Consider the following 22188-nt stretch of genomic DNA (forward strand, 5'->3'; position numbering starts at 1 on the left):
TTTGGGAAGACAAAGGGGTCCCGGGAAGAGAGACCAGGGTCCTTCTCCAGGCGCCTGAAGGTCCCAGCGCTTTGGATGGGGGACAAAACCTTCAGCTGAACCTGGCAGGAGTGAAGGGGGCTCCTGAGTTGTTTTGTCCTTTTGGTTCTGGGACTTTATCACCTCTGAGGATGGATGGATGGGGGGCACCAGCCCAGACCCCCCCGCCCATGGCCTGATCTGGGGGTCCTTCTGGAGCCACAACTCCTGCCTGAGGATCAGGAGGCAGCCGTAGTTAGGAGGGGCCATGGCAGAGTTTTGGGTTTTGCCCCAGTCACTCTCTTTCCTGGGCCACCTGGCTCCCTTCACAGCCACTCACGCCCTGCTCGCCTCCAGGATGGACTACTGCAGAGCTCTCTCTGTGGGGCTGCCCTTGGAGAGCATCCGGGGACTCCGACTGAGGCAGAAGGCAGCTGCGAGGACAGTTGTGTCTCTGCTGAAACAACGCTGGACAAAGAACAAAGGGACCTCGACTTACAATGGTTCTTTTAGTGACGGTTCAAAGTTACGATGACACTAAAAAAGGACTTATGACCCTTTTTCATGCTTTCAATTATTGCAGTATCCCCATGGTCACGGGATCAAAACTCAGATGCTTGGTAACTGTCTCAAATTTATGACGGTCGTAGTGTCTCGGACTCAGGTGATGGCCTTTGGGGACCTTCTGGCAAGCAAAGTCAATGGGAAGCCAGATTTGCTTAATGACCATGTTGCTAACTTAACAACTGCGGTGATTCACTTAACAACTGTGACAAGAAAGGTTGTAAAATGGGGCGAAATTCACTTAATGACTGCCTTATTTAGCAACATAAAATTCTAAGCTCCATTGTGGTCATAAGTCGAGGACTGTCTATAGATGTTGTGGAGGTTTGTAGACCGCAACCTTATCCACTTACAAATGACCAAACAGACAGGTTTCAGAAGAGTTTAAAATAAACTGGTTTAATAAGATAAATAAAACAAAGTCTATAAAAAGAGAATCAGTGATCAGCTTCCTTTTGCAGTGTCCATTCAGCTCTTTCTGCAATTGGAGTTCGGGTGTTCCTTCCTCAGAAGGAGGAGGCTTTAGTGACTTCAGCTCTGCCTCTGTTCCCAAACTGCTCCCGAACCTGAAATGATTTGCCTGCTGGAGAGCAGCTCCTTTTACACTGTGTGAGTGGCAGTTACAAAAGCCCGGGAAATTCAAAAACAGGAACTGCGCTCTAATTGGCCCATTCAAATATTTAAACCAAGAGCCAATCAATAGGCACAGCAACTGTGAGGGAATTTTCTCTCACAATAGACTTATTTCGAAGCCTCCTTCCCAAATAGTGAAGCGACATTTGACACAAAGACACACAATCATGCACAAAGGGTCAGAGTGTGACAGAAGGGGATGAATGGAGGCAGGTGGGAAGTCCTGGGACTTTGCTGCCTTCAGACGGAGCCCTTCCTCCCCTGGGATGAGCCCCGAGTTAGATCCCCCAGTGGGATCACACACACACACACACACACACACACACACACACACACACACAGAGTGTGGGTGTTGGGGGGGGCTGTGCAGGTTCCCTCTTGCCTGGGAGGGGTCCCCTCCCTGACAGCCTCTTCACCTGGAAGCCAAGAAAAGGGGGAGTCAAAGGCAGCAGCCAAGAAGGGCTGAATTCAAACTCTCTGCTCCCATTTTGCCAGCTCTGAGCCAGCCGGGAGAAGGGAAACGATCCGGGCAAAGCAAAGGGGAAGAGAGATTTTTTCTTTCCGGCCTCCGTCCCAGAAAAGACCAGCAGGGAGGCATGGAAGATGCAGGAAAACGGATCAGCTCTTCTCCCCTGTTGGGAATCCTCCCCCTGCGGCTCCTCCTCCTCTTCCGGGCTGAGGAAGAAGCCTTCTGCTGGGGAAAGGTCTCCCCTCCCCCGTCCCAAATCCAGCTCTGGTCTCCAGGGACAGGATGGCCGGAGCTGCTCCGGGACCCCCAGGTGCCCCATCTGAGCTTCTGGGGTCTTCCTGCTTCAGCCACAAAGGATGGTGGAGGCAGCCGCCGTTTTCCCAGGGCCCCTCCGGGTAACACAACTCTTGAAGTGGGGATGTTGTAGACCAAAACTTGTGTGGTTCCTTCTTGTGGGTTCTTTGTCCTGAGGCTCGGCCAGAGCTTCCCAAGAGGCCCATTTCCCTTAAGGACGGGGTGGGTGAGTTTCCCCACCTCTGCTGCCCTGCAAATCCTCTTTTCCATGGGGCTGACATGGAACCTCCTGGACCTGCCAAGAGGAAAGTGGTTTCTGGAGACCAAGAATTCCCTCAGCCTGTTCCAGCTCTTTACCCCTCCACACAGGGAGAAGCTTTCCTTGTCACACGAGATCCTTTCCTCTCTCCAACGATCCCACTGATTACCTCCAGATTAAAGAGTATTTTGGGGGATGCAATCCGATGGGATGCAGCTGCCCCTCTTCCCCCCAAATAACCATCATTCCCCCTAACACAGTCCTGGCTAGGTTGTTTTCTCCTTTGGCTTTGCAAAGGGGGATTTTTCTCATTTCTCTTGATCTGAAAGGGTTCAGGGCAGCCAGCAGCACATTCTGGGGCCTCTGCCCACCTGCTCCAGGCACAGAATCCACCTCCGTCCCTTTGGGCCATCACCAGCGGTTCTTCCAGGGTCTCTGGTTGAGAAGGGCGTCCAAAGTGCCTGGGATCTCTGGTCCCTCCAGGCTGGCTCTTCAGGACCAAGCAAGCATCCCTCTCTGGGGTCCCAAGTGGGTCCCCTAAGTGGATGGAGGGAGTCTGCCCAGGGCTCCCTTCCTTGGAGTTGGGCAGAAACGGCCCTTCCCAACCTTCTCCCTCCCTTTTGGCCTCCCTCCTGAGGAGGGGAGGGGGATCCAGCCAGGCTGAGTCTTGGATGAGATTAGCCCATCAACCTCACAGTCCATCTGAGGGGCCATAAGGGGCCAGGCAGGCAGACTGATTGACAGATGTAATAGTAGGGGGGCTTAGATCCCACTCCCTCCCATGAGGGTCCCCCAACCTTCCCCCCACCCGAGTCTTGGAGAGGATTGACCCACCCAACTTTCTGTTGGAGATCCATAAGGGGCCCAGATAGACACACAGACATACACACAGGGTGGGGGGGGGGAAGCCTTGTCTCTCTCTCCCAGAAGGGGTCCCAAAATGTCCCCCTCCCAGCCTCCTGCAGGGAACCCCCAGCAACGCTGCCAGCAGCTCCTTTCCTGCAGGGAAATCCTGGATTGTCTGGGTGGGGGACAGTGATCACTTTGGGGGTCTCCCCAGCAATGCTGGGGACACCCCCAAAGGGCAGGAGGGATTTATTTATTATTTTATTTATTTATTTAATTTGTCAGCAAGTACAAGGAAACAAGTATCAGTATAAACATAGACATGGACATTATAAAATGGCCAAAATAAATGGAAATAAATAGCAAAACATAGCCATAAACACATGACATGAGTACAAATAGGATAGGATAGAATAGAATAAGAAATAGGAATAGGAATAGGAATAGGAATAGGATTCTTTATTGGCCAAGTGTGATTGGAGACAGAAGGAATTTGTCTTTGGTGCAGAAGCTCTCAGGGTACATAGAAGAAAAGGGGGGACGGTCGGAGGGGGAGGGGGAAGGGGAAGGGAGGGGGAGGAGGAGAGGAGGGAGGGGGAAAGGGAGGGGGAGGGGAGGGGCAGGGGCAGGAGGAGGGAAGGGGAGGGGGAGGGGGGGCTGGGGGACCTTAGGGACCTCTGGAGAAGAGGGTGGGGGGGGTCCAGGGGAGGCACTGGAGGGTCGAAGGGGAGAGACTTCCAGATGTTTCCTATTCTTAGGGCTGAAGTCGAGAGGGGAGGGAAGGCCTGTGGTTGGAAGGGGAGGAGAGCCCTGGGGATAATTAATATGGTGCTTGGAGGCAAAGGGGGCAGGAACAGGCAGGGCCTTATGGGAGGAGAGGATCTTCTGCACTAACTAAGCTGAGGGAGGGAGGGAGGGAGGGAGGCAGACTACTTCAAGGCCATCCAGGCCTAAACTTTCTCTCCTCTGAGGGCTCTGAGGGCTTCCATGGGGAGCAGAGACTCTCCTCATGAAAGGCCTCGGCCTCTGAAATACAGCCAGGGCCCACAGGCAGCTCGGAGGCCCCAGAGGGAAACCTCCAGGAGGGCAGAGGGGCTCCTGCTTGGGCTGGGGTCTGGCTGGATGACCTCTGAGGGCCCCTCCGGCCCTGGATCCTCTGGGGCTTCCCTGAAAGAACCAGGAGGGGCTGCTGGTCTCCCCCCCCAACCTCCCTCCCCCCCTTTGGGGAACCTTCCCGACTCCTGGCTGGAGAGGAGAGAAAATCTCCCCTCAGCTTTTTTCTCCCCTCAAAATGGAGGGAGGGAGAATTGCCTCAGGAAAAAAGAGGCCACAAAATGGAGGAGGCTGCGGGGTCTTTGCCTGCTTTAGCTGTCCTGCTCGCTGCCTGTGGGGGCCAGCTGGGGCTGAAAGACCAGACTGTAGGCTGCCCCCTACAGGCAGTGTGAGGGACAGCTAAAGCGTGGAAAGAGGATCCCGAGTGCTGGACAGGGGATTCTGGGAGTTGAAGTCCAGAGGCCTTTGCTGAGGTTGAGCCACCTGCCCTGTGAGGCCCTGAACTGGACACTCGGACAGATGACCTCCACTGAAGGGCCCCCAAGGGGGGGAGACCCAACCCCCCCATCCCCTTTTCCCTGATTTCACGGGGGCAGGAGGGGGATATGGGACACTGGGGGGCAACCAGGGAATGAAGGATTTTTCCCTCTTTTTTAACATATATATATATATATAATATTTATTTTCCTCCTCCATCAGCAGAGGATCTAAAGCCTCCACCTTCTTCCTTCTGGTTCCGTTGCTGGGCAGAGGCCGAGGCAGAGCCGGGGGAGCCGAGGGGGGGAGGAAGGGCCAGGCCTCCCTTCCCCCCTCAGAGCCTCCATCCTGGCTTCTCTCCTCAGGGGGGACCTGCTGGCCGATCGGCCCAGGAAGCTCTTTGGGGGCCCCAAAGCCTCTGGATCCAGGGGGGGAGGAAGGTGGGAGCCTGGATGGAGACCATGGGAGAGAAGCCGGAGAAGCTCTTCCTCCTGCGAGGCTCCTCTTCAGCCGAGAGTCTCCTCCGCCCAGTGTGGGGAAAGGTCCCCCCGGCCTCCCTGAGAGGAAAGCAGCCCCAGCCGCCCCTGCCCCCCTCCCCTGGACCTCTCCTGGGCCCCCGTCTCTCTCTGGCCCCCTCCCCTCTGGGCCCCTCCAGGCTCCAGGGAGACCCGGCAGAGACCCTCCGGGAGGAGAGGAGCCCCTTCCCAGGCCTCCGCCTGGCCTTCCACCCAGAGCCCCCCAGGACCTCCTAGCCAGGCCCTGAGAGGAGAACCTGGGATGGGGACCCTCCTCTCCCTTCAGATCAGCCCCCTCCCCAATTCTCCCTTCTGGGCAAAGGGGGACGTCTCCGTCTTCCTCATCCAGAGAAGAGACGCAATCCGTCAACAATGGATCCCAATGAACCAGGGACTCAGGTGCCCCAAGAGCAGCTTCAAAGCACTCGGAGGCTTTTTAGGGAAGGGGGCTTCACCCCACAGCCTCAGAGATGGGAACGTCAGAGGGGTCCCACTTTTTAAAATCAGCTCCAATTTATGAAGTTCTGATATAAAAGAAAAGCCCAAAGAGGCCCCACTCTTCACCTGAGGCAGAATCCAAGAGGACTGATTGCTTCTTTAGCATTAGAAGAAAGGCAGCACAAGAGTTAAGGGTCACCAACCTAGAGTGGCACCAAACTCCATACTTCTGGGTGACCTTCTCCAGCAGACTCTGGGGACAAGAGACCCGGTTGAAGGACAGCAGAGGTCAATTCCCTTGTTATTGAACTATCTTCCTCCAGCATCCCTTTCCTAACACGTCCTGACAGGAAGGACCACAACCACTACAGGAATTGACCCCAGGAGTGTAGTTGTGGCTTTTCACAAACAACTTTTTCTCCATCCTGTCCTCTGCACATGGAGCCCAGAAGAAGCTCAGGATCCCAAGAGGAGAAGTTGCTTCTCCCTGTAATTAATAATGATTATCTGGGCCTTGGAGATCTCCATACCTGTGATAGAGAGAGCAGATTGAAGCCATAAGTAAAGGATCTTGAATCAGAAAAGGATAAATTTGTCAAGCTCTGTGGGAACAAGTTTTGGGACAGGCAGGATCTGTGCTCTTGATTGTACCTTTTTCTCCTTTCCAGGTGAAGCTGAGTGTTTCTCTGTTTATATCAGGAAAGTCGCTGGCATTTCCTTCTTCTGAGAGTGTTTTGAATTCTCCCAACTGTTCCTGCTGTGGGTGTTAGGAACAGGAAGAGGATTAATAAAGCTCCATGAATTATGGACCTCCTGCTTTTTCTTCTGATGCTGCTTTTGTCCCATCCAGTCTCTGGGAAGCTTAGAAGGAAATGCCCTCTGAGTTTGGAGCACCAGGATGGAAAACAACCATGGAGCTATTACAGGCCAGGAGACCATCTCATTGGTATAGTCGCAACTGAAACACAAGTATCACCTATAATGTTGCCTTTCCACAGTGCTCCTATACCTTCTCATGCGTAAGTCATTCAGGGTGATGGAGCTGCATCCCCTCCTAACACTCTCCTTCTTTTCTTCTTATTTCACTTACTTTTATATTGCAGGCCTTGTCTAATTTCCTGAATGATTTTGATTTCTATAACTTGCCTCCTTTTTTATTTTGTAGAAAAGACTCAAATCCAAAGATGGGGTTATAAAAACCTGAAGGCAATGCAGATTATTTTCCTCTCTCTGTTCACTCCTGAATTCATCAGTTGAATTCATTTTGTTTAAAGGAGGGACAGTTGTAGTTGCCTCTGCCCAGCCCATTCCCAGATTTCTATAACCGATTATTGGTTTTGGGTCAATATTGGCTTAAGACTCAATAGGCTTGTGGAGGCAAAAAGGAATAAATTCTTTTAAAAAGTTACTTGTTACTGTTGATAATAACTTGAACATTTTTCTACAGTGTGGCTTCTTTCCCTTTTATATGCACCCTACCATTCATTTTCACCATTCAAGGGGTCAACAAGAACTCCCAGCTCCTGCACAACCTCACACTGGGCTACAACCTCCATGACAACTATTTGAACACTTTACACACTTCAGATGCCTTGCTGGACATGCTCTCCACTGGAGAAGCCAATGTCCCCAACTACGGCTGTGGAAGGAAGGAGAACCTTCTGGCTCTTCTTGATGCAGCTGACAGGGACATCTCCATCCAGGCATCAACATTAGCAGCACCTTACAAAGTCCCACAGGTTTGTGTGTGTTTTTTCTCTCTCTGGTAAAGTGAAGGGCGGGTGAGCAATAGATGCAATCATGTCTCCTCCATGGAAGTCAAGAGTTGCTTTTCTCCATATTAGCAAAGATGTCAGTTGTGTTTTTTTCTCTTACGTTCTTGTTCAAATTTCTCATACAAGGCCTGAAAAGCAATAAGGTCATTGAAGAGGATTTTCTCCCGGCTATTCAGCTATTCAAAATATATCCTATTTGCGGATAAACTATTGGCATGTTGATTTTTACATAGATATAACGCCTGCCATATGCAGTTGTATTCAAGCTGGCAATAGTAGCATCTATATATATATATATATATTTAAAAATGGAATAAAAAGGAATCTAGCAATTACAAGCCAGTTAGACTAATAGATATTGTGGCTGAAATATATTGCTTGTTCCTCTTGAGTAAATTTGAGATTGGGTGGAACAAAAGTGAATTCCTTGCAGAAGAACAAAAAGGTTTAAGTAGAATAAAGAGTTTCATAAAGTTGTATAGTAATCAATCAACTAATAATCTAATATTGTCAACACATTAGTTTTGAAGTATCTAATTACACAATAGGTCAGTCGGGTAAACCACAGTTTTCTAGCTTTTATAGATGTTAGTGCAGCAATATTTTGGGTATAATAAATTATAGGTGGAAATGTGGAATTTTTTTAAAGTGAATTGATTTTGAAATGTTTTTAAGAGAGGAGTAAAATGTTTTATGTTGGTTATTAGATGTGATTTAAAAGAAACATTGATTTGATTTGGGTCTTTGACGTAAGGAAAATATATGAAATACTGATTGTTAAAATGATAAGTCAATATTATAAAGAGCTGTTTAGATTTGGAGTTTTAGGGTGATTACATAGTAGAATGTCAAATGCTATAAGATGCTAGACGGAATGATAAAAATTGGGTTTAGATTTGTTCTTTTTTTCCCTTTTTTTTCTTTAAGATGTTAATGGATGAAATATGGAACTTATGTTTTTTTTTTTAATTTTTTAAAATTTTATCAAGTTACATAATATTACAATTCTACTAGCATCGGTTAAGCAGTGTTTGTACATATATACAGGATATATACATGGTGTCTCTTAAATTACTTATTCCTTTTAGTGATCACACCATCCCTTACTCCTTCCTTTATTTTATCATCCATCCATTTATACCACCCTTTCCATACCGTATAATAATCCGAATTTTCATCCTCATTTATCTGATAAGTTAGTTTACTCATCTCCGCGCATTCAAATACTTTTCTAATTATATGCTCTTCTGGTGGTAATCCCTTTTCTTTCCAATATTGTGCATGTATCAGTCTGGCAGCTGTAGTAATGTGTATTATTAGATACCTCTTTTTTTTTGCCTTAGGCCCTTTTTAATATTCCCAGGAGAAATGTTTCTGGTGCCAAATCAATGTCTTCTCCAACTATTTCTTTTATCCATTTCCGAATCTTTTTCCAATAGTTCATCGCTTCGGGGCATGCCCACCACATATGGAAGAAGGTACCCTGGCGGTGGCCACACTTCTGACAATTTGAATTTGTATTTGGGTAAATTTTGGCTAAACTTGCGGGGGCTAAATGCCACCTGTATAGCATTTTATATTAATTCTCTTTATACGTTACTGCTCTAGTCAATTTAAAGTTCTTATTCCAGATAGTTTCCCAATCATTCAAATTTATACTATGCCCAATGTTCTTTGCCCATGCAGTCATTCGATTTTTAACCACCTCCTCCACCCTATCGTATTCTAATAAATAATTGTATAATTTGGCCAACATTTTTTTCCCGTTCCCATCAAAACCTTATCAAATCCGTTTGATCCTATTTCTACACCGAATTCCTCCTTATCTTTTTGATATCTAGACCACCAGTCACTTACTGGTGTAAGTATGGCCACCAGTCAATATTAATACCTTGTTCTCTCAAAGAATCCTTGGATTTGAGATTTCCTCCGGCATCCAGAATGTCCTTATATCTACACATTTTCTCCATTCCCAACATATTGGGATGTATCAAGGCCTCCATTATAGAGAGCCACTTTGGGACTTTCATATATTGCCGTTGCCTAATCTCAGTCCAAGTTTGTATTAGTGTGTCCCTAATTTTGTGCCTATGAAAGTATGGTTTTTTTCCCCTATCTTTATCCCATAGGTACGCGTGCCACCCTCTCTGCAAATCGTGGCCTTCCAGAGTTAGGATTTTTTGTTTTCTCCAGACTAAATTAGCTGCCTTATATTATATTTCCCAATCAGGGAGTCCGAAACCCCCCCCTGCTCCTTTTTTCCTGTAAAATTCTAAGAGAGATCCTAGGTCCCCCCCGCCAGACGAATTTCCTAATATATTTATTCAATTCTGAAAAAAAAAATTGTCCAAATTTACCAGTATCGTTTGGAACATACTTATACCGGATCAAACCCTTGCTCTAAAAAGATGTGTTTTATGTTTTATGCTTAAAAATAAATAAAAGATTTTTCAAAAAAAAAAAAAAGTTTAAGTAGAGTAAAGAGTTTCATAAAGTTGTATAGTAATAAATCAATTAATAATCTAATATTGTCAACACATTAGTTTTGAAGTATCTAATTACACAATATGTCAGTCGGGTAAACCACAGTATTCTAGCTTTTATAGATGTTAGTGCAGCATTTGACACAAAGAGCAGATCAACCCTGGGTCTACGGCTGATGTTATGTAATGCCAGGTCAGTGGTAAATAAAGCCCCCCTCATTCATGATCTTATTTCAGAGGGGGGTGCTGACCTGGCAGGGATTACGGAGACCTGGTTAGGCCAGGAGGGAGGAGTTCCCCTTGTGGAAATGTGCCCGCCAGGTTTCTGTGCATTCCATCAGCCAAGGACTCAGGGAAGGGGTGGGGGAGTGGCAGCAATCATTAGAGAAAGTCTTTGCCCGAGGGAGGCCACTGTTCCTCAGATAGCCGGATGTGAGTCCCTCCTTGTGAAGTGGGGTCAGGAGATTCAGATGGGCCTACTGATTGCGTACCTGGCTCCCTGCCACGTAACAGCGGTCCTGCCTGAGCTGCTCGACATTATAGCCGGGGTGGCGGTGGAAACCCCCAGACTTATTGTTATGGGGGATTTTAACCTGCCATCTGCTGGTGAGATGTCAGAGACGGCTCAGGAGTTCATGGCTTCCATGACGGCCATGGGCCTGACCCAGGTAGTTCAAGGCCCCACCCACTTGGGGAATCACTCTCTGGACTTGATTTTTGTCTCTGATCAGTGGCTGAATGATCTAAGAATAGGGGATATAGACATCAAGCCCTTGTCATGGTCTGATCATTCTCTCCTTCACATGGACTTTCAAGTCACTTCCACCCACCGCAGGGAGACGGAACCAACCAAATGGTTCCGTCCCAGGCGCCTGATGGACCCCGAAAGGTTCCTGATGGAGCTTGGGCCATTGCCTGAGACTCTGGCTCACGACTCGACTGAGGACCTGGTGGTCGCCTGGGACAGGGCGGCTACTGGGGCCTTGGACCGCGTCGTGCCTTTGCGGCCTCTGACCCGATGCCGATCTCGTCTAGCTCCTTGGTTTTCCGATCTGAATCTGACCGAACACAGGTGAGATCTTATATTAAGACCTACCTAGTGGCGATAAGAGCGGCGAAGTCTAGCTACTTCTCCGCTCTTATTGCATCTGCAGAGAACCACCCAGCTGCGCTGTTTAGGGTGACCCGCTCCCTACTTCAGGTGGGGGTACGGGAAGATCCCTTAAAGGGTCGAGCTGAGGATTTTGTACAATTCCTGCATGATAAAGTCGCTCAGATTCGGGAAGGCCTGGACTCCGATTGGGTAGATCCAGGGGAGGAGACGGGGGCAGGTCTTGAGAGCGTTATCTGGGAAGAGTTTGACTCTGTGGCTCCTGAGGACGTGGACAGGATTCTGGGCAAGCTTAATGCTGCCACATGTTTATTGGACCCGTGTCCCTCCTGGTTGGTACTGGCCTCCCGGGAGGTTACACGAAGCTGGCTCCAGGGGATTATAAATGCTTCTCTGAGTGAGGTTGTCTTTCCCGCCGCCTTGAAAGAGGCGGTTGTGAAGCCCCTCCTCAAGAAGCCTTTCCTGGACCCGGCTATATTATCAAATTATCGTCCAGCCTCCAATCTTCGCTTTGTTGCGAAGGTTGTTGAGAGTGTGGTGGCGCGACAACTACCCCGATACCTGGATGAAGTTGTCTATCTGGATCCGTTCCAGTCGGGCTTCAGGTCACGATACAGCACAGAAACGGCATTGGTCGCATTGGTGGATGATCTCTGGAGGGCTCGGGACAGAGGTTGCTCCTCTATCCTGGTCCTATTAAATCTCTCAGCGGCTTTTGATACCATCGACCATGGTATCTTACTGCACCGGCTGGAGGGGTTAGGAATAGGGGGCACCGTGCTTCGGTGGTTCTCCTCCTTCCTCTCTGACTGTTCGCAGTTTGTGTTGGCAGGGGGGCAGAGGTCGACCTCGAGACACCTTATTTGTGGGGTGCCGCAAGGGTCAGTCCTCTCACCCCTTCTGTTCAACATTTATGTAAAACCGCTAGGTGAGATCATCCGTGGTTTTGGGGTGAGTGTTCATCAGTATGCTGATGACACACAGCTATACATCTCCACCCCAGACCACCCCAATGATGCCCTTGCTGTGATGTCCCGTTGCCTGGAAGCCGTGCGGATTTGGATGGGGAGAAACAAGCTCAGACTCAACCCTTCAAAGACCGAGTGGCTGTGGCTTCCGGCGTCCCGGTATAGTCAGCTGGTACCATCACTGACAATAGGGGATGAGATCTTGCTCCCCACAGAGAGGGCCCGCAACTTGGGTGTCCTCCTGGATTCACGGTTATCTTTAGAAGATCATTTGACGGCCGTGGCCAGGGGTGCCTTTTATCAGGTTCGCCTGATCCGCCAGTTGCATCCCTTTCTGGATCGGGACGCCTTGCGCACGGTCACTCATGCCCTAGTTACCTCCTGTATGGACTACTGTAATGCTCTCTACATGGGGCTCCCCTTGAAAAGCACCCGGAGGCTCCAACTGGTCCAGAACGTAGCCGCGCGGGTGATTATGGGCGCAGCTCGTTACGCCCATGTAACACCTCTCCTACACGAGCTGCACTGGCTCCCGGTGGTCTTCTGGGTGCGATTCAAGGTGTTAGTTATCACCTTTAAAGCGCTCCATGGCTTAGGACCTGGGTACCTACGAGACCGTCTTTTGCCACCAATAGCCTCCCACCGACCAGTTCGTTCTCACAGGGAGGGACTACTCAGGGTACCGTCAGCCAAATTATGTCGACTGGCGACTCCCAGGGAGAGGGCCTTCTCTGTGGGGGCTCCAACCCTTTGGAATGAACTGCCCCCGGAGATACGGAATATCCCTGATCTCCGTGCTTTCCGCCGTGCCCTCAAGACCCTGATGTTCCAACAGGCAGGGCTAAACATACAAACATGCGAATGATTTTTTAAATGTTATCTAATTCTGGGTTTTATTTAATTGACCAAACTAAGTGGCAATTTTAATTAGCAATTTTGTGGTGTTTGTGTGTCTATGTTTTTCTTGACTGTACACCGCCTTGAGTCCTACGGGAGAAAGGCGGTATAGAAATATAATAAATAAATAATAATAATAAATAAATATTATGGAGGAAATTGATTGCCTGCAAAATGTAACTAGCCTGTTGGCCCTGATCCAAGCCCTTGTTTGAGAGGGAGGTTGTGGCTCAATGGAGCCACGAGAAAAAGGATCGATACTTACCAAGGGGTAACACAGAAGAATGAATATTTGAACCCTTGTTTTTCAGTCTGGATATTAATGACTTACCAGGACTAAGGACGGATTCTCATGTATATGGCTAAAGTGCTAAAATATTTACTTATTTAGTATATGGCAAAGGTATAATTAGCCAGGAGTCTACAATGTTAGTCCATAGTATTTGTTTCGCTGCCAAAGAGTGTGAGTCCATTCAGTTTGTGCCCATGAGCTTTTCCAGGGTTCACCACAGGGGGTGAATCAGCTCCACACCAGAAAGACGAGAGGTGTCCTGTGGCATCATCTGGGCCTTCTCTCGCCACCGATTGTGCCTCACAGTTGGGTGTCACATCCAAGCAAGTCCAGCATTGTTAGGGGCCTGACATCTGTACCAAACATTTATTTATTTATTTATTTATTTATTTATTTATTTATTTATTTATTATTATTATTATTATATTTCTATACCGCCTTTCTCCCGTAGGACTCAAGGCGGTGTACAGTCAAGAAAAATATAGATACACAAACATCATAAAATTGCTAATTAAAATTATTACTTAGTTTGGTCAATTAAATAAAACCCAGAATTAGATAACATTTTAAAAAATCATTCACATGTTCATATGTTTAGTCCTGCCTGTTGGAACATCAGGGTCTTGAGGGCATGGCGGAAAGCACGGAGATCAGGGATATTTCGTATCTCAGGGTGGAGTTCATTCCAAAGGGTTGGAGCCCTCACAGAGAAGGCCCTCCCCCTGGGAGTCGCCAGTCAGCATAATTTGACTGACGGTACCCTGAGTAGTCCCTCCCTGTGAGAACGAACTGGTCGGTGGGAGGCTATTGGTGGCAAAAGACGGTCTCGTAGGTACCCAGGTCCTAAGCCATGGAGCGCTTTAAAGGTGAAAACTAACACCTTGAATCGCACCCGGAAGACCACCGGGAGCCAGTGCAGCTCGCGTAGGAGAGGTGTTACATGGGCGTAACGAGCTGTGCCCATAATCACCCGCGCGGCTACGTTCTGGACCAGTTGGAGCCTCCGGGTGCTTTTCAAGGGGAGCCCCATGTAGAGAGCATTACAGTAGTCCATACGGGAGGTAACTCGGGCATGAGTGACTGTGCGCAAGGCGTCCCGATCCAGAAAGGGACGCAACTGGCGGATCAGGCGAACCTGATAAAAGGCACCCCTGGCCACGGCCGTCAAATGATCTAAAGATAACCGTGAATCCAGGAGAACACCCAAGTTGCGGGCCCTCTCTTTGGGGAGCAAGATCTCATCCCCAATTGTCAGTGATGGTACCAGCTGACTATACCAAGACGCCAGAAGCCACAGCCACTCGGTCTTGGAGGGGTTGAGTCTGAGCTTGTTTCTCCCCATCCAGATCCGCATGCCACATTTCCCACCAAAGCGGTACCTATTTATCTACTAGTGTTGTCACATGCTTTCGAACTGCTACTGTTTTCCCGAAAATAGGACATGTCCCGAAAATAAGGCCAAGCCTGATTTTTGGGGTGGGCGTAAATATACGCCCTCCCCCCAAAATAAGCCCTAGTGGGCATGGTCAGCACAGGAGACAGCTCTTCCCTTCCACCGATCACCTCAGGGCTTCTCGGCAAGTTCAAGAAGTTTGATTGAACTCGCAAGTTTTTTTTTTACCCTACAAAATATTTGCCTGCAGACAAGAGAGAGACACGCGACAGAGCTGCAAGGCAGGTAAGATGCACATCTTGTGTCTCCCCAGTCCCTGGTGAGGGGGGGAGAAGAGACAGAAAGAGGAGCAAGCCACATCTCACTCCACGTGTCTTGCTTCTCCCCCGCCCTACATGCCACCCCCCTCGATAAAGTGCCGGGTGCTGTGGAAAAGGGAGCCGGGTGGGCGCAGGCTTTGGGCGTCTGGGGCTGCCGGGAGTTGCCCGACAGAGAGGCAGGAGCGGGGCGGGAGTTTGCAGGTGAGGGATGGATGGATGGATGGATGGAAAGCGGGCGAGTGCCAAGAACATCAGGGAGATTCCTACCTTTGGTTGTCCGAGCGAACAGCTGATGAGAGGCTGTGTTGCTCTGCCATAGCAGCACAACACAGCAGCAGCCATGAGATGGCCATGCTTGCCACCTCCTGCACCCCCAAAATAATAAGAACCCCCCCCCCCAATAATAAGGCCAAGCCCTTATTTTGGGGTTCAAAAAATATAAGACAGGATCTTATTTTCGGGAAAACAGGCAGAAGCTGAGACAAGTGATGGGAGCTCACCCCGCCATGCAGTGGTAGAACTCGAACTGCCGGAACAGATCCAGTATCTTTAAGCCACTGAGGCTCCTACTTGCTAAATACATGTTGCTTTAAACTGATAGTACAGGACAATTATCCTGTGGGTTAGCGAAGCGGCAGAAAGCAAAGGTTGCCTTATGTGCAAATGTGGCGTGAAGGCAGGTACAGGGCAGCTTCACTCCTGCACTCTCCTCCCTTCCTTCTCCTCTTGTGACCCCCTGGCCGACTGTGGCTGAGCTGGGAACGTGCGCAGGCACAGGGAGACCCTCCTCTCCTCAAGCGAGCGCCAAAGCTCAGGAAAGGTGGCCGCGGGTCGGGCAGCAGCTCACTTAAGGAGGGTCTCCCCATGCATGCGCATGCTCCCAGCTCAGCCACAGCTGGCCAGGGGGTTACGAGAGGAGGAGGGGGAGGAGAGTGCAGGAGCGAAGCTGCCCTGGACCTGCCTTCGTCCCACATTTGCACCTAAAGCAGCCTTCGCTTCTGGCCGCTTCGGGATGGAGTCCAAAAAACGAAATAAGAGGGGCGGGGCCAACCAGTGATGGGAGAGGAAGGAAAACGCCTCACTTTGAAATGGCAACACAAATCCCCAAGGTAATTCCTATCTATGTTGGACAAGAGAGAGAGGAAGACATTGCTTTGGCAATTCCCATGACTTCCTAATACGCAACTATGACACATCCACCTGAACTTTTCAATGGCCTCAACAGAGTTCAGGTTCCTCCCTCAGGAAAGACGCTCCCTCCGCGCACGGCTGAAGAGCTGCCAGGGGTGGGCAATGACATGGCCAGGCGATGACTGGAGCATTAGTGGAGGAGAGAAGCCGTGTCCTGTTAAGACCCTCCTTAAGCGAGCGGCCGCCCACCCCACACACCCCTTTGCTGCGCTTTGCTCCCGGCCAGGGAGTTATGAGAGGAGAGGGGGAGGAGGAGGACGATTGCCCGAAGGGAGGGCGAGACACACACACAGAGAGAGAGAGAGAGGCATAGAGAGACACATACAGAGTGATACATAGAGAGCAGGGGAGAGGGGAAGAGAGGGAGAGGGACAGACACAGGGATACAGAAAGAGAGGGGAGAGGGGGAGAGAGACATAGAGAATGGTTGCGTGGCTGGATGGGACTGGGTGACTGGGTGGGAGTGACTGGGTGGGAGTGAGTGACATCGAGTTGGCCCTGCCCACCCAGGTTTTGTGGCTCCCGGTGTGGTTTTTTTCTGTAGGAAACAGGTCCAAGTGGCTCTTGGAGTGTTTAAGGTTGCCGACCCCTGGCGTAGACTCTGGAGAAAAGGTGGCTCCTTCTGAGATAATCATTCTGATTATTGATAAATCAAAGTCAAAAGTTTTGGTCTTTGGAAAACAAATGTGGCCAATACAGCAGGTAACACCTTTCTTTACTCAGTGTCACTTTTCTCTGAGACGGAATCTTGCATCTGCCGTCATCAAAGGAGATCACCTAAAGCAATGGCAGGATTGAATTTAAAGTTTAAAAGATGAATCTGGAAAAGAAAATCATAGCTATCCAGCTTTCTCCCCAATTATTAGAGAATATAATGCCAAAGTTACCCCCAAGCCCTTCAATTGAACTGAAGTTTGGGGCTTAATATCTACCTCTACTGGAACAAACCCAATCACAGCGCCTGAGGAGTATTTTGGGGATGGATAAAAGGACTTCAGGTGCTGATTCAGAGCTGAGTTGGGAATTTCCACAATTTCATCTTTCTCTAAAATCAGAGGAAATACAGTCATGTGAAAAGGAAAGTCCACCCTCTTTGAGTTCTTATGATTTTATGTATCAGGACATCTGATAAAAAACTACCTGCTCTTTAGCACTTCTTAAAAGGAGGTAAATACAACCTCAGATGAACAACAAAATAGGACATATTACACCATGTGATCATTTCTTTCACAAAAAGAAAGCCAAAATGGAGAAGCCAGGTTTGAAAAACTAAATGCATCTTATGATACAATAGCTTGTAGAATCACCTTTAACAGCAACAACATGAAGTAATCATTTTCTGTATGACTTTATCAGTCTCTCACAATGTTGTGAGTGTAATTTTGGCCCCCTCTTCTTTACAACAGTTCATTGAGGTTTGTGGGGGTTTGTTTCTGCCCAGCTCTCTGGAGGCCCCACCACCTCATTTCAATTGGGTTGGGGTCTGGCATTGACTGGGCCATTGCAACGCCTGGATCCTTTCCTTTTTCAGCCCCTTGCTGGTCTGCTTGGGGTCATCAGCCTTTTGCATTACCCAAAGTCCACCAAGCTTCAGCTGTCAATCAGATGGTCTCACACTGGACTCTGGGATGTTCTGGTAGACAGAGGAGTTCATGGCCGAGTCAATGATCGTAGGGTGCCCAGGTCCTGTGGCTGCAAAAGAAGCCCAAATCCTCACCCCTCCATCTCCGTGCTTGGCGGTTGGTGTGTCATGGTGTTATATGCTGTGTGTGGTTTCCACCAAATGTGGCTCTGTGCATTATGGCCAAACGTCTCCACTCTGGTCTCATCTGTCCAAAGGAGAATGTTCCAGAAGTCTTGTGGTTTGTTCAGGTGCAACTTGGGAAACCTCAGCCGTGCTGCCATGTTCTTTTTAGAGAGAAGTTTCCTCTTGGCAACCCTTCCAAACAAACCAAACTTCTTCAGTCTTTTTCTGATTCTGCTGTCAGGAACTGGAACATTTACCAGGCTCACTGAGGCCTGTAGAGTCTCAGGTGGAACTCTTGGGTTTTCTGCCATGTCTCTGAGCATTGTACGGTCTGACCTTGGGTGAACTTGCTGGGATGGTTCCTCCTGGGAAGATTCACAGCTGCCTCGAATGTTTTCTGTTATGTACATAGTTTTGGCGGGAGATTTAAAAGACAATGGGTCAATTGTGATTGGTCAGCTCCCTGGCCAGCAAGGTATATAAAGGGAGGTGTGTACCTGTAACCTTTGCTGAAGTCTCACTCTACATTAAAGAGCTGCTGTCATGTACTACCTTGCTCCTGCCTCTTCATTCCCACGACCCAACATTAGCAACAAAGGTGGGATCGAGGCACTGAGAAGCAAGCCAGAAAAAGAGCTACCAACAGCAAATTCAGCCTGGCTGATGAGCCTGTACATAGCAGGACTACCACGATGTCTGCATATGTACCGCCAAAGCCTTTCGACCAAGCCAGAGAGAAGTGGGGGTCATACATGATCCGGTTTGAGTGCTCTCTGGAAGCCAGTGACATTCAGGGCCTCCCTGGCAACCAAAAAAGAGCCCTCTTCCTGAGCCACTGCAGGCGGAAGGTCTTTGTCATGGCTGAGTCACTTTCGGAACCGACTCCAGTCCAGACCATATCATGGGAAGTGCTACAAGCCACGCTTAAGGCACATTACACCCCGGTACCATCCACGTTCGTTCAGCCCTACGATTTCTGGCAATGAGTACAGCGAGAAGGAGAGCCGATCAGCGCTTACATGGCTGCCCTGCATAAGGCTGCAACACATTGCGAGTACCGAGACCTCGATGATACGCTCCTAGAGCAACTAATCTGTGGCATTAGAGATATATGCCTACAGAGAAGGTTGCTCACAAAGCCTAACCTGATGCCTAACTTGATGAAGCAAGGGCACAGGAGTCATCTACCAAGGCTGCGGAGACTCTGCAATGACCAGCCACCTCACAAGTAACCCCGAGGTCGACACCGGTACACCGTGAGACTACCCAGACTGACAGCGAGGAAGAGTCAAACGAAGACGTCTTCCAAACCGAAAGACTGACACGCGAGCAGAGAGAGTGTCGCGGGAGCTGCTCAAGCTGCAGAGGGTCACACCAGGGACAGACCTGCAAGTTCAGGGATGCCATTTGCAGACACTGTGAGAAGAAGGGGCATTTGGCGAGAGTCTGCCGGGCAAGCCTACCGGTCAACCACAAGCCCAGGGACAGTTACAGCCAATCAGAGCCAGCGCGACACAAGTGGACCAGTAAAGATGGTGACCCCAGGAAAAGGTGCGAGCTTCAAAGCCACAAGACCTGCAGCACCAGGATCGGCCAGGCCAGCGCGACCATCAAAAAGAAGGTCCACACTATCCTAATGTGAAAGCTAAATGTTGGAGATGTGACTTTGATGTTGCAACTTATTATCATATATGGTGGACTTGTAAGAAAAACAAAGCATTTTGGATAAAGATTTGGTGGGTGATGCAGAATATCCTGAAAAGAAGATTGAAATTTACTCCGCAATTGTTTCTATTGGGTATAACAATGGACTGTTGAATCTAATAACAGCAGCAAGACTGTTGATAGCGCAACATTGGAAGAAAGACTTTTTGCCTACTATTGAAGAGTGGATATTGAAAGTTGCTAATTTAGCTGAAATGGCGAAAATTTCAGCATTTTTGAAGGATTATACTCAAGAAAGATATATGTTGGAATGGAGCAGATGGATTGATTATATTCAAAATAAGTATCAGACTAGAAAATATCAAATAGCTTATGAGTGAATGTTAAATCTTAAAGTTATGTTACTTATGGTGGAGTTAAGGGTTAAGGGGGGGTTGGTTAGTTTAATTGTTAATTGAAATACCTTGTATTTTGCTCTGGGAAGCCGGGGGGGGAGGGGGGGGGTTGGTTGGGGGTGGGGGGGTGGGAAAAGGGGTTGGGGAAAATTGTTGCTTTTCTTTAAAACTTTTCAATAAAAAAAGAAGAAGAAGAAGGTCCACACCATGGTCAAGATCGAAGGAGAACCCTGTGAGATAGAGATCGATACCAGATCATCCCTGTCCATCATGTCCTGGGCCACCCTGAAAACCGTCGTCCCCGGTGTAAAAAAGAATCAGCTCCAGATCCAGCGGATACGGCTTCGAGACTAAAAAGGAAACCGCATCTCTATGGAAGGAGTGGGCACGTTCCAGGTCACATATGGCGAGTACCAGAAGGAGCTACCCCTCACCGTGATCAGCGCAACCCTACCAAGCCTCCTGGGCCTGGACTGGTTCAAGACCCTAGAAATGGGCTTCACCGGCATCCACAGCACCAGCAGCAGCACCCTGAAGGACGACCTCATGCAGGAGTTCCAGGACATGTTCAACGACCGGCTGGGCAAATACGTGGGGACCCCTATTTCCTTTAATCTAGACCCTAACATAGCTCCAATCAGACTCAAGGCTAGATGATTGCCCTTTGCCCTCAAGCCCAAAATTGACTTGGAACTGGACAAGCTAATTAAGCAAGGGGTGTTAGTTCCAGTGGACCACGCCAAGTGGGAGACCCCAATAGTGACCCGGTCAAGCCAGATGGGTCTGTGCACATCTGTGCCAACTACAAATGCACATTAAATAAGGCTCTACAGCAGAGCACTTGCCCCATCCCAATTGTGCATCATTTACTCCATTCGCTGGGCCCTGGCAATATCTTCACAAAACTCGATCTTGCGGAGGTGTACCAGCAGCTACCGGTAGATGGCGCTACCGTGGAGGCCCAGACCATAGTAACTCACAGAGGTGCCTTCAAATATACCAGACTGCAGTTTGGAGTCAGCATAGCCCCCGGACTGTTCCAAAGTACCATGGAGCGTCTGTTACAAGGACTGCCAGAGGTGGTGCACTATTTTGATGATGTCCTCATTAGCGCAACAGACGAGAAACAACTAGGGGACAGACTCAGACTAGTATTGGAGAAATTCAGGGAGGCTGGCCTCCATGTAAAAAAGGAGCAAATGCATGATCACAGTGCCCTCTGTGGAGTTTTTGGGATACCGAGTGGACGGAATGGGCATACACCCCACCAAGAGCAAGATAAGGGCTATCCAAAATGCGCCCACACCAAAAAACAAATCGGAGCTACAGGCTTTCTTGGGTCTCCTTAACTTTTACGCCATCTTCCTGTGAGACAAGGCAACGGTCGCTGAATCCCTACACTGGTTATTGGCCAAAAATGCACCCTGGGTCTGGGGGAAGGGTGAAGCTGCCGCCTTCAACGCAGTGAAAAAACTTTTGGCCGCTGACAGTTTCTTAATTCAATATAATGCGATGCTGCCGCTTGTCCTAGTCTGCAACGCATCCCCTTTCGGCATGGGAGCCATCTTGAGCCATAGACTGCCGAATGGCCTAGAGGCGTCCATCGCATACTCCTCACGAATCCTGTTCAGCGGAGAACAAAATTACAGCCAGCTGGATAGAGAAGCCCTCGCAGCTGTCTCGGGGGTCAAGAAATTGACGAATACCTATTCGGGCGGAATTTTGAACTGGTCACAGACCATCGACCACTTTTGGGCCTCCTGGCTGGGGATCGGCCCACCCTTGCTGCATTGTCTCCACGCATGACACGGTGGACCATTTTCCTGGCAGCTTACTCCTGCCGACTTGTCCACCGACTGGGACTGAGTTTGGGGCATGCCGACACCCTCAGCCGCTGCCCATTACTGGACCTCCTAGAGGACCCAACTCCGGAGGCACCAGTTCTCCTTATTGATGTTTTGGACTCGGGGCCTCTCACTTCAACCAAAGTGGCGAGAGCCTCAGCTAAAGATCATGTGCTGAGAACTGTCATGAGCTGGCTGGCTAAGACTGAGGGCGGGGAATTCAAAGCATTTTCAAACAAGAAGAATGAGCTGTCTATGCAAAGGGGTTGTTTGTTGTGGGGTGACCGCGTTGTTGTACCCTTATGCTTAAGGGAAAAGGTTTTAAAAATGTTGCATGAAGGGCACCCCAGGATTGTAAGAATGAAGGGGCTGGTCAGGAGCTATGTCTGGTGGCCCCCAGATGGACAATGACATTACCGAGTGCGTGGGGAAGTGTAACTCCCGTCAGGAATTCAGACCAGATCCCCCAATAGCACCAGCCAGGGAATAGGAGAGACCCCAAGGCCCTGGGTGAGAATCCACATAGACTTTGCAGGCCCCT

The sequence above is a fragment of the Pituophis catenifer genome, unplaced genomic scaffold (assembly GCF_029215685.1).
Source record: "Pituophis catenifer annectens isolate HBS135680 unplaced genomic scaffold, rPitCat1.0.hap2 SCAF_6, whole genome shotgun sequence".
Lineage (NCBI taxonomy): Eukaryota > Metazoa > Chordata > Lepidosauria > Squamata > Colubridae > Pituophis > Pituophis catenifer.